This window comes from Rhodamnia argentea, chromosome 8 (genome assembly GCF_020921035.1).
Source record: "Rhodamnia argentea isolate NSW1041297 chromosome 8, ASM2092103v1, whole genome shotgun sequence".
Classification (NCBI taxonomy): Eukaryota; Viridiplantae; Streptophyta; class Magnoliopsida; order Myrtales; family Myrtaceae; genus Rhodamnia; species Rhodamnia argentea.
In genome coordinates, this window is record NC_063157.1 from 19,245,468 (window position 1) to 19,258,598 (window position 13,131).

General features: G+C 36.1%; 1 pseudogene; it reads left to right on the plus strand.

Moving 5' to 3' along the window:
* Positions 1-9,771: 9,771 nt before the first annotated feature.
* The window catches only part of LOC115727064, a 29,466-nt pseudogene continuing 26,106 nt past the window's right edge, over positions 9,772-13,131 (plus strand).

Genomic DNA, 13,131 nt, shown 5'->3' on the forward strand with positions numbered 1-13,131 from the left:
CCGACACGCAAGAAGGGAATCGTGTCACGGACACGGACACGCGTCCGACACGCTCCGATACGCGTCCGACACGCGTTGCCACGGGGTCAGCGCTGGTGACACGCGAGTCGTGGAGGAAGGAGGGCGTGAAAAGTGCAGATCTGCAACCATGAGAGAGATGAAGGAGAGAGCGGCCGCGAGGGGGGGGAGAGGGGTTCGTTGTTTATATTTGATCCTTCGGTCAAATGATTTTTTTCTTTTTATTTTTTTTTTTTTTTTGTTTGGTTAGTTAAATACGGGACGAATCACGGTAGAAATTTATTTTTATTTTTGTAAATTCTCTATTTTTATAAAATGTCATAAAAATAATAAATTATCTTTGTATATAAAAATATATATTTAATATAAATGTTTAAGTGTAAATGCGTTCTCATACTAGATTGATGCAAGCTGATGATTTGTCCCTCTATCCTTAGACCAGGACACGTATAAAGCCATCCATAATTCAAAGGCGCGTAGCTTTTTAATTCAATTTCTGATTTCTAACATTTGCACTTCAACAAAAAACTATATATATATATATATATATATATATATATTCATTTATCTTTTTAAAGACTTTACAAAATTTGCGAGTCCTGTCCTTTTTCCCGCAATTAAAACAAGTAAAATTAGAAAAGTCCCTTTTTACAACTGGTTGTCTAGAATCAAAATTTTTCTTTTTAGAAAATTTATTATATTTTTTAGTAAAACTTTTCTTTTTTTTTTTTCCTTTTTTTTCGGGGGGGCAGTTCCTGATCTGGATATTCCGGTTGATGTGCTTTATGATATTCATTTCCATCCTTTTGAGTAATCTTCTGTTTTAATCTTGTTTTCTTCTACATACTTTCATTATTCTCCTCTTCAATTTTAATTTCATCTTATATATATATATATATATATATATATATATATACACACACTGAATCGGTTTGGTTCAATTCAAATTGCACGTACACGACTTATATATATATATATATATATATATATACATACATATATATATATATATATATACACACACTTTGAATCGGTTCGTTTCAATTCAAATTGCACGTACACGACTCATTTCAAGCGCGATAATTACATTTTGTCTAGATTCAATTTCTCTTTACATTTGTTAAATCTAATGTCTGGCATAGATTTCATGTTATTGGATGTGCGAAAAACTTAAAATATTTCCAAAGATGGAAAATGAAGATAAAAAATCTATTTTATCATGGAACATGTCTATTTGAATTCCTAAAACTTATCGCAAAAGTACAATTGAATCATAAAATTTAAAAAAGTGCAATCGAGTTTTAAAACTTATCAAATTTGTTCAATCAAGTCCTTCCGTAAACTATATCCAACTTAGCTATTGAAAAATAGCGATATGGCTTTTATGGCAATTTCCTCTCTCCTACGTGGTGCTGACGTGGCTAAAAACATGAAGGCTAAGGCCAACAAGACATTGTTTTGGTCTTAATATGATTTTTTTAAAAATTTATTAAGTAAAATTTAAAAATCAACAAATTTAAAAAGAAGAAGAAGAAGAAGAAGAAAAGAGGAAGGCAGAAGAGGTAGGCCCTCGCGCCAGCCCCCCATCATTGTCGGTCCTTTTTTGTGATGGTGGGGTGGCAGTGGCGAACGACAAGCACCTCGCCGAGTTCACGCTCCTTTTTTAAATTTAAATTATTTTTAAATCTAATTTAAATCATATTTAGATTTAAAATTTAGATTCAACCAAAACGATGCCGTTATTGTCCTTCAGTTTTTAGCCATGTCAACCATGTAAGCAATAGAAGAAAAAGGTCACGTCAACGTTTTCTGTTAGCTAATTTGGATGGGATCACTAGAATGACTTGATTGTATTAATTTGATAAGTTTTATCACTTTGATTGCACTTTTTAAAATTTTATGAATCAATTGCACTTTTGCGATAAGTTTTAGGACTTCAAATGCACTTATCCCTTTTATCTTTTAACTTTTTTTAATAATAATATAGTTATTTTTTAGTTTCAAATTTGGCATAATTACAAATTAAAAGCGGATGTTAATTTTTTACTTTTTCTAGCTCTAGTGGTGTGTGTATTTTAAGTTAATATAACATGATTGAAATCTTTAATAAGGTAACATGACATATTTAGCAAATAAATGTTAATTCAAAGGATGAGACTTTCTCTCACACTTATAGACCCCAAAACTACTATTGAACTTTCTCAAATAGTTTTAGAGACTAAATTGAACTTGCAACAAAAGTCTAGGGACCATATTACACATTACGCTAAAGTTCAAGAATCACATTAAACAAATTAAAAGTTTAGGGACCACATTACATATTGGACTAAAGGTCAAAGAATATTTGTGTCACTACAAACATGCCCATCCCTCCAAAAATTCAGGATGCGAACGTTATCAAGAAAATGGATCCACACATTAATCTTTTTTCATGATTAATATATTTATTTAACTCTATTCATGAATCAGATTCTCCTTGTAGACTAGACTGTGTAACATGTCCATAACATCTAGCCTCGTTTTCGTACTCAATCTTTGGCGTGCAGCCGCGTGGGTGCACCCTTTTCTTCCTTTAGAGCGACTCCATGAGGATTCACTCCCTCTCGCTCTCTTTTTCTCTATCTCTCTATCTTCTAGACTTCTTTTTATTTATTTATTAATTTCGTAGACAACACAATCAACATCCTCCACAAAAGTAAGCTCTAAGATTGAAGCGTGAGCGTCTCGAAAAAATCTACTTTTTTCGGATATTCTCACTCACTCTAGTCCAAGTGCTTGATCTAGATAGTCCAGCAGCACTCCACAAGTCTCTAAAGCTCTTTTGTTGTTGTTTTTAAGAGTCGGCTTATCTAAAAATGATTTTGTGTTCAACTATTATCTCTTTTGCAGCACTTCTCTTCCGATCAAGAGCTAGATCTAAATTTGGATACTCTTTTATGCTGATCAAGACATAAATTAGGGATCTACAATGCATTTTCTATACTATTTCAACCTATTGGTGTTGTTATGATCTCTATACGATAATGATGCCGAGGAAGCCGCACTTAGGTGGGCACTACCATTTGGCAAAATCATAATTACTAGAGAAGGATTTCTTTGTGTGTGCTCATCACATATGATGATGCGAGATTCGTTAATAAGCCATCGTTTGTGCTTTGATACTATGACAATCTGTCTTTGTGGAATGTGTTAGGAATCGCAAACTAATTCTAGAAAAATAATTCGAGCAAACAATCTATACTAGTAGAATATAATAATAAGAAGAACAGAATTAGAAGAACACACAAACTTGGGCTACGTCTCCATGCAAAGTGAGATAGATCGTCATAGTATCAAAGCACAAATGACAGCCTATTTAGGGCACAAAGAAATTGAGAACATTCAAGAATGCTCGTCACGGCCTCTTTTTTCTTTTTCTCTTTATTCGCTACTTTGCACTTCTTTTTTCTACTCTTATGACGGCTATTACCTTTTCATCGCTAATATTTCATGGATATATCAACTGCTATACACCACTTCGATTATCCGATATGGGATTTTCTTAATACAACTCACCAACACGTGCATTCTAGCAATCTCTCCCTCACGTGTGAACTCGGTGTTAGATCCAACCCCCTTAATTTAGGTATCTTTCCATATTAACTTATCTCAAGTTGAATCTCCATCAAAGCCCAACTTCATAACCATGAAGTCTACCTTTGGGCCCTCCCTAAAAATTAAACCATCAGCTTTGATATCATTTGATAAGAGCGCGCAGTAAAAGTACTATGCCTTTACATGGGAGATCGCCAAGAAGGAGCCAAGGACATGTGATGCTAAGGATAATTAAGCATGTAAAACTAGAAAGTTCACAAAAAAGAAGAAGGCATAATGATAATTAAGCATGCGCATAAAATCTAGTATGAATTTTGTATAGATAACAGTATTTTCTGAACTTTTCAAATGTTTAGAAAAGAAAAAAGAGTTGAAGTGCGTGAGATGCAAAATTCTATTGGATAAAAGCAAAAGTCAATCCAATTCGGTTGACAAAATTAGTTATGGTGTACGAACACGAAAACTTGTAACATTTTATGGAGACTCTACGTGAAACCCGAATATAATCTAACATTTGTATATTCTCATGCACAAACATGATTTTACTATAAATTTGTCGTTTTATCTTCTCTTTTTTCAATTTAATGTATTATGTCATGCTTTTTTGGTCGTGTGGATAAGAAGTAGAAAAGTACTAAGATGTATTCATGTAGAAATTTCGTATGTGTTTCTCCGAAATTTCTCCCACGACGAAATATTTTTCACCGAAATTAGTTTTTCAGCTTTGAAATGTAGAAAAAGGGTCATGTGGCGATTCCGGATATGAATAATCCAGAAAATAAAAAATTAACACGTAGAACTTCAATAAAATTATACAAACGTAAACCCAATCAGAGTTTGATTCGACGGAAAGGTTTAGATAATATAATTCTTGCAAACAAACCAATGTATATAGATTTCGACAGAGTTTGATTCGACGACAAATCTTGAACATGCTTCGATACTATACTTGAGTTTGATTTGATGATAGAATGCCTAGGATAAAGATAAACGCTGAAGTTTGACTTGATGATAGAATGCCTACGATAAAGATAAACGCTAAAGTTTGACTCGGCAATGAGAATATGAAAACTAAAGGTAAGGAATTTAAAGTGTAATGCAAAAACGTAAAGATAAAGATAGATTTGTTCGATTTGTTCAAGAGGCTTCCTAAGAGATGCTTGATGGTATTTATAATAATTGAATGGATAACTAATCTTTGACGGTTGCAGTTTTAAGGGAATCCTTATCAATAGCTTCCACACTTGTTATTTTCCATAAGTTGCTTGACCATGTCCATGGGCAATTATCTCTAGCATATGTAATGAACCATATAACTGTCGACAGTAGGAGTGTCAATGGTTCGGTTCGGTTTGGTTTTTCATTAAACCGAACGGAACTAAACCATTAAGAAATTTGCTTGAATTGAACCAAAACTTGTTTTGAACTGAACCAAACCGAACTAAAAAACTCAGTTCGGTTCAGTTTGGTGCAGTTTAGTTTTCAGTTCAAGTTTCTGATTTTTATTTATATATTTTTTCCCTTTTTCTTTTTTTCTTTTCTTTTCTTTTGTTTGAGATCTCTACTGCTTTTGTGCGTTGGTTCGATTTCTCCAAGAAAAAAATGCCAATGATGGTTAAGATGAAAGCTAGCCTTTCCTTCGTCAGCGACCACGAGCCCAACCTCTACGCTTTGTTCTGCCATTGCCACTAGAGTCGCGACGCCACATTTCTCCAGCTCGGCCGTCTCCTCCACTCGGTGCCTCACTTCCAGATCTGTCGCCAAAGGACTGGATTTGGTCGGAACTCATCCATGGTTGAAGCTGGTCTCTTCTTCCACCACTCAACAGAATATCCATGGATTGATAGAGTGGGGTTTTATCGAATCATGTAGAAGATGAGAAAGTGGCGAGAGAAACCGTCCACTGCTCCGATGAGAGAGAAAAGGGGAGAGAGAAACTATCCACTACTCCGATGAGAGCACGAAGATGAAAAGGGGGAGAGAGAAGAAGAGGAAAGAAGCCGTCCACCGCTCTGACGAGAGAGAAGAAGAAGAAGGGGGAAGGGGGAAAGTAAGCAAAAAAGGGGAGAGAGATCGCGAAGACAGAGGGAGAGAGAGATTAAAGCAGAAAAAGTAGGAGAGAGAGAGAGAGAGCACAAAGACAGAGGAAGAGGGAGAATAAAGTAGAAAAAGGGGAGAGAGAGTGCACAATGAGAGAGGAGAGAGAGCATGCATAAAGGAAAGATAAACCGTGATCTGAGTTGAAGTGATCTGAACCGAATTGAGTTGTGAAACCATCCAAATTTTTTTACTATTAACCGAACCAAAATCGAACTGAACTGAAAATGTATGAAATTTCGGTTTGATTCAATTCACTTTAGATTTTAGTTCGGTTTTCAGTTTAGTTTTGACACCCCTAGTCTACAGTCCTCCAATGACTTGCAATAACTTGAATATTCTCTTTTTTGCCCTTGTCGATATTGCTTACGTTCTTCCCTTGTCATGACTCCCATGACTTAGGTGTTCAGGTGATTGTGTAGAAGCTTGTGTAACTGTCGATGGTCATTCCATTGAATGTTTCGCCATTTCTGGCGTGGATCTCAAAAGATGTTCCAAATTCTTAGAGGCATCACCTATTGTTGGTACTAGAATCCGCAACTATTTCAATTCCAACATCGTGTCTTGTTAACTGGACACGTGACATTAATTTATATTATTGTTGATAAGCATTCTAATATTCTCCAGCAAATTGATAATCATGGTAATCCCTGCGTGCCGTGCGCAATACCTTCTTATGCCTTAATATTTTGCTTTAACTCCTCCCCTCATGCCTCATGCATGTGTGTCGACGGTGAACTATTTTTCTAGTCATTTAAGATCTGCATGATAATCATTTTGGTTCTCTAATTCTGTTCTCCGGAACAAAAAAGATGATAATCCTATTTGGTAACGTAAATGATTTTGATTATGTTCCCACAAATAGTTTTAGAGAAAAAATAAGAACAACAAAAAAAAAAGTTGATTCTAGAAAAAAAGAATCACTTTTGGGAATCACAAAATAGAATGAAGTCTCACATCTTTCACTTTTTCCTTTTAGTTCTCTCGTCACTTTTCCCTCAACCTAAAACAAAAACAATGAGGTCTCATTTAAAAAAAAGATAATAAAAATAAAATAAAAATAAATTCTAAAAAATTGGAAAAATTCTAAAAAATCACAAAAAAATTAGAAAATCCATAAAATAGAAAAAAAGCTTAGATTAGGCCAGTTTGACCTCATTTTCATAAATTTGGGCCTAGATTCCTAGATTTCATAGATTTTTTTTTTTTCAGAAAAATCATAAGCACCTTTGAAATTAAACCCGAACCACATTTCTTTGAGTCCTTAGGGCTTCATTAGGGTTTTATGATGCGATTTATCAATGTCATGATTCTTTGACTATGCACTTGACTTCATTGGTTGTGATTTGCCTAGGTTTATGCACTTTAGACTTAGTCTAGTTTTAGAAAATTCTGAAAAAAGATAAAATTAACCAACGTGAACACTTAGCAAGCTCTTATTCTTAAGTTTTGAATGAATTAAGACTTAGATTTGATTTCCTTGAACCAAAAATGCATACCAATGCAGGGTAGTGCCGTGCATTTTCCTTGCGGAAACGAGGATGTCGCTCATGTTGGTTGTCCGCTCGCTTAAAAAAGTTGGATGAAACCTCACAATAAATGGTAAAAATAACTCGTGATGATTCTTGATATTTATTTTTACATTTCAATATGCAATATATTATATAAGAGAATCATCATGAATTAATCTTCGATTAATTCGAAATGTATGATGAAATTTCACAAAGTAACTACATAATTATTTACCTTAAATGAAAAAAATTGGGAAGGACAATTGTTTTCGAGAATAGAAATTATATGCAGCTACCAAACGTATTTCTGTTCCGGGAATAAAAATTTTATGCAGTTATCAAATGCATTCTGATTCTCTAAAACTCATCCAGAGAATAGAATAAAAAATATATTTTAATTAGAATCACTTTTCCGGACTAGAATGGTTACCATGCAAGCCCTTAGTCCTTCTAGAGAACTCACATCTAAATCTGTTGAGGTGGTACTCTTGAATTTGGTGTGGCATTTTGTAATTTCTTTTGTATACATGGAGCCATGTAAAAAATAAAAAGAGATAAACGAATAAAAAATTTTAAGAATACAAATAAGTTAAAATAATTAGAGTAACACAAAATTATCAAAATTGAAAAAATAAAAAGAAAAATGAAACGCCAAAGTTCAGCGAGGCTTCATGGTGTGCTTGAGCCACCCCCCGTTGGCGGCGAGGGTTGGCAACCCTTGATGGGCGTTGACTATCCCTCTACACGAGCAAGTGAGGTAGTCTCGCACTGTGGTGGATCGAGATCCGGCCGAGCCCTCGTCCGGTCACCTACCATCACTGTGCAAGGGTCGGCCAACCTTTGCATAGTGGTGGTTGGCCATGAAACTATCACCTAGAGATCTAGGCGAGGGCTCATAGGCTATTGTGTCGTAGCAAGGGCCGGTTAGCCGCTGTTTATAATTTAAAAGATTGTGCACAATTAAACGTTTAGGACTTGTTGCATAGGCCAAATATTTGAGACCGCTTGTTCAATTTTTTTCAATTCTTAATAGAAGTTGTATATTTTGTTAAAGCATAACCAAATAGACACGGCAAATTAAAGACCAAAAGAAAGAGAAAAATAGATGATGAACTAATACGAGGAAATATAGGTGTCAGCAGAATTTTAGGAGGTTTTGGTGGGAGAGTCATGAAAATAGTTTGATTCTATATCTTTATTTTAATCTTATTTTTATTTTTGGAATGGGGGCATGTTTCAAAATTCCTAGGAGAATATTCCAAATAATAGCCTGAAGTGAATTTTGTTTTAAATATAAGCCTGAAGTATTCTCATTTTCTCAAAAAAGGTCATGAAGTGGCTTTGGTAGTCTCAAATAAGGGCCTTGGCCTTCAAAGCTGATTAATGGTATTTTTTTCTTTTACTTTTTAAATTTTTTTTCTTTGTTGTTTCCCTTTTTCATTTTTTTTTTTTTTCTTTTCGCAAGGCGTGGTGAGTGAGCCCTTAGCTATTAGGGCCACCTTCGCTGGCCACAACCAAGCCCTAGACGAGGGTCCGTGACAATCATTGGCTACAGTAAAAAAAAAAAAATTATTTAGAATTGAAATTATTTTTGGACAAAAGTGCTCTAGATCGGCTAGAATATTTAGTTGGCCGGCGTTAAGCCCTTATTTATTTGAGAACGATATAGCTACTTTATGGACTTATTTGAAATAAGGTTCGCTTTATGCCCTCATTTAAAAAAAAATAAGAGCACTTTAGGTCTTTATTATCAAATTTCATTGTGGAAGACAAATTTTTTTCTGAAGAATTTGCCATGATATATCTAATCCATGCATAATATGATGAAAAATGGATACAAATTTTGGATAGTTACTTAGTATCGGCAATAGGTCTGAAAAGTATCAAAAAACATCCAATTTAGATATTTGTACCCTGTTTAGGTAAAGAACCATTATATGTTTGGAATAGATTCCATTTTAAGAGAGTTGAAAAAGTACTATCTCTTTGAAAAGGTTCTATACATGTGCCATTTCTCGGTGCATTTCTTTGGACAAAGACTCTGTTTTTTCCTCTTTTCGGATGGTAAATATTTCTCAAAACATAGAGTGTGAATCAAACCCATATTTAAATTGAAATTGAGATACTGATAGAAGTTCTTCCATTGTAAATCAGATAGATTAATAGCTAAAAGAGATTGAGAATAAGTTCTTTTAAAATTGGCTATTTGTCCCTCTCTGTTTTGAAATTTTCCCAAATTTCTCAAAGGAAGACTAAACACACTTCTTAAGCAGGGGGACATTAATTTTTTATATTTTTTTCACCTTTGGATAACTTTCCAAATTTTACTGAAAAAGAAAAACTGCTGTTGGCTTTTGTCGTTATCTAAATAAAGCTAGAGCTTTTCACCTCGGAGAGACCCTTCAAGTTTCTGACACACACAAAAAAAAAAAAAAAAAAAAAGGAGACTCTTCTCTCTTCAAGTCTTTTGACGTTTCATATCCCCTTTACTTTTGTTTCTAATTATAGGGCTTCCTCGTTCACATTCTGCTCCACAGAACCAAGTGAAATGCAACATTCTTCTTCAGAAGGAACAAGGAGACAGAGATCCCAACCCGCAAGTCGCAACACAAGGTAATAAACTGCCTTGTCAGCGCCAGAGAATCCCTCGTTTTCATGTAGTGATGCTATTGAAGTTGCATGCACCATCTGTTTTCGGGCCGATGATCACGATCGTGTGTGCGTTCCTTCCTTTTCCTTCTGTCCGAAGCAAAGGTAACCGAGATGACTGGAGAAACGAGTCTCTGATTCTTAATCTATAACCTACCCGAGGGTTTGCCTATAACCCAAGTGTCTTTCGTTCCTTGAGAGGAAGACGACATAGTTGAACCCTTGTCAGAAACGTCTCGAATATTCCCCACTTGTTAAGCTATAAAAACATAGGAGAAGTGCTAAATGTGCAGAAATTGGTTTACCAAATGATGTAACACACTTGGAAAACCAGTTCTGTAGATGGTCTTCCCATATCTAGCAGTGTTCAGAGCTCAAACGGCGCCCAACCTTCAACTCGGCTCACGGGTTAAATACTAGTGATATAAAGCGTGACATAACAGTGAGACAGAAACATTTATCAGCTTCCGGGATGAACTTTGTCGGTCATATTTTTGTAAATCTTGTATGGGAATTATCTTTATGTTACTGACGGATGAATTGGTGTCTGGATAACAGAGATGACTCAATCTGGAATGGACAAACAGGGAGATCCATCTCATAAGGAATCGGATGATTTGCCCATTACATTTTCCGAGAACCAGAAGAAGAGAAAGCAAGTGTGTTTGAATGAAGGGGACCTCTGGCTTGCTTCTGTGGTGACCGAGAATAGTTCAAAGAAGAGGTATGCAAAAGGAAAGGACTCTTGTGTTTCTTTGCAGGAAGATTCAGAAGAAGATCAAGAGAGTGTAGATGCGATTAAACTGCCAGTCAATACTCCTGTCCACTATTGCAATGAACAATTGTTTGTGTGGCCTTGGACGGGGATTGTTGCGTATACCCTCCCTAAACAGATGATGATGAGGTTTTGTGTTGAAGAAAGTAAAACCAGAGTGACAGGTGAATTGGATAGGAAAGGTTTCAGTTTCGTTAGAGTTCAAGCACTGTGTGGCTACCAAAACACCTCCCAAATCGCTGTCGTGGAATTTAGCAAAGATTGGCTCGGTTTCTGCAATGCCTTGTTGTTTGAGAGGGCTTATGATGCGGATCATCATGGACGGAAGGATTGGTATTCCAGCAAGGAAAGGAGAAGAGGTACTTATGCTTGGGTTGCTCGTGCTGATGACTTCAACTCAAAGTGTATCATAGGAGACAAACTACAGGAGATCGGAAACCTTAAGACCATCGCTGAAATAGCAGACAAGCTTAAAAATATGCAATTGCAAGAGATGGAAGAGAAATCAAACCAGACTTCTAACTCTCTGAGAAACTTGATTGCAGAGAAAGAAAGGCTGGAGGAATCTTATACTGAAGGTGTGCACTATGCTTCTATCTTTTAGATACGTCGCAGCAAGGTTATTAGCTAAAGGAGGATGCAAAATTTCTCCTGCGATTTTTATTTTTCTTAATTTATTATTCTGCCCAAGTATATTAAAATTAATTGATGCGATTGTTCTCTCTTTATATAGAGATGAAGAAAGTACAGAGTGCATATGATTGCTTGCGAAACATTCTAATAGTTCATGGAAACTCTACATTGCAACAAGTAGGTTCCCAGATAACTGACCGGCAAGAGGTGCAAAAAACAAGTGTAAGAGACTTCACTATTTTCTGCAAGTGACTGAAATTGGTGCATTAGTTTTTGTCTTAAATTTAGCTCCTGCATTGGAGTAATTGAACTCGCGAAAATTGATTGTGGATTGGTCCTATATTCAATTCAGACGCAAGAGGACATCCATCCGGAAGGTCAGGTCGCTGAGAATCGGGCACTGAAACAGGAGATCAAACGGTTGAGGGGGAAAATCGATATCATGAAGCATGAGGAGGCTGAACTTTTCAAGCGTATGGAAGCTGTGCTCAACGATTTCGAAGAAAAGGAAGAAATGATCCAGGAAATGGAAGGTCTGAATCTTGTTCTCATCGAGAAGGAGCGCAAGAGCAATGATGAGCTGCAAGAAGCTCGGAAACAATTGATCGAAGTAACTTCCTCGCTTCTTTCATTCCTTCATTTCAAGTTTCAGAAACTTTTCGTATTTGAATCACTGAACCCATCATGTAGGCATTTAGAGGTACAGGGGGTGCTCATATCGGTATCAAGAGGATGGGTGAGCTTGATACCAGGCCATTCCTTGAAGTGTCGATGCGAAAGAACGATGGATTGGCTGCAGAAAGAGGTTTGATATTGTGTTCCTTGTGGGAGAATCATTTGGTCGACCCCTCATGGTATCCTTTCAAGGTTATCGAGGCTCAGGGGAAGTGTCAGGTATGGTTGCGATATATGTCATGGCACTTACAATTTGTTAGGTATGCCTGTGAGATGATTTCAAAGAGTTTTAACCTCTAAAATACATAATTTAAAATCATGGTTATGGATTTATGGTAGTGGTCATTGTTTAAGCTTAATTGAGAGCATTATGACTGTACTACCGTCGCTTTGTTGTATCCAAAGGTCTTCGTTCTTGTCTCCTAATAATAAAACAGCTACCTAGGATATACACACTCGCATCACTTGAGTAATTAGAGGACTGGAATTTCTAATTTTGGTCTATGAATGTTTCTTCTATATAGTTACTTCCGTAATGACATTGCATTCAGTGAATTTATGTATGACTACATGGTAATAGAATTGATATCTTAAGTGCATATAGAATGAGTCTCATACACCAGAGCGTGAATCGTCATGCTTTAGTGATCTCTTAAGCCTCTAGTCCCTGCACGCTTTGATTTGCAGCGTGAAGCATCGCATTCGAATTTTATATACTGGCTCTATTCTGACACTGAGTAATTGTTTTCTTTTTTAATTTGATTCTTACTTCATTTTTACTGTTTCTTTTGCAAGAGAAACTAGACATTCTTTGTTGAGGTTGGCTTCTGTTTCAGGAAGTAATAGACGAAGAAGATGAAAAATTGAAAGGCCTGAGGGATGAAATGGGGGATGACGTTTACAAAGCTGTTTCAACGGCCTTGCTGGAGATGAACGAGTACAATCCGAGCGGCAGGCACGTCGTCCCGGAGTTGTGGAACTACAGAGAGGGAAGAAAGGCTTCACTGAAAGAGGGGATTCAATATATAGCGAGGCAGTAGCAGATACTATCGAATTTAGGTTAGGTATGATGCTCTCATTTGTTTGGCTTGATACTATGTGCTGATAACTTGACCTGGGCCGGTTTTGATAATTCTGACCTGCGTGCTTTGATTGCTTTCTGTTTTGTAGTTCCATTGC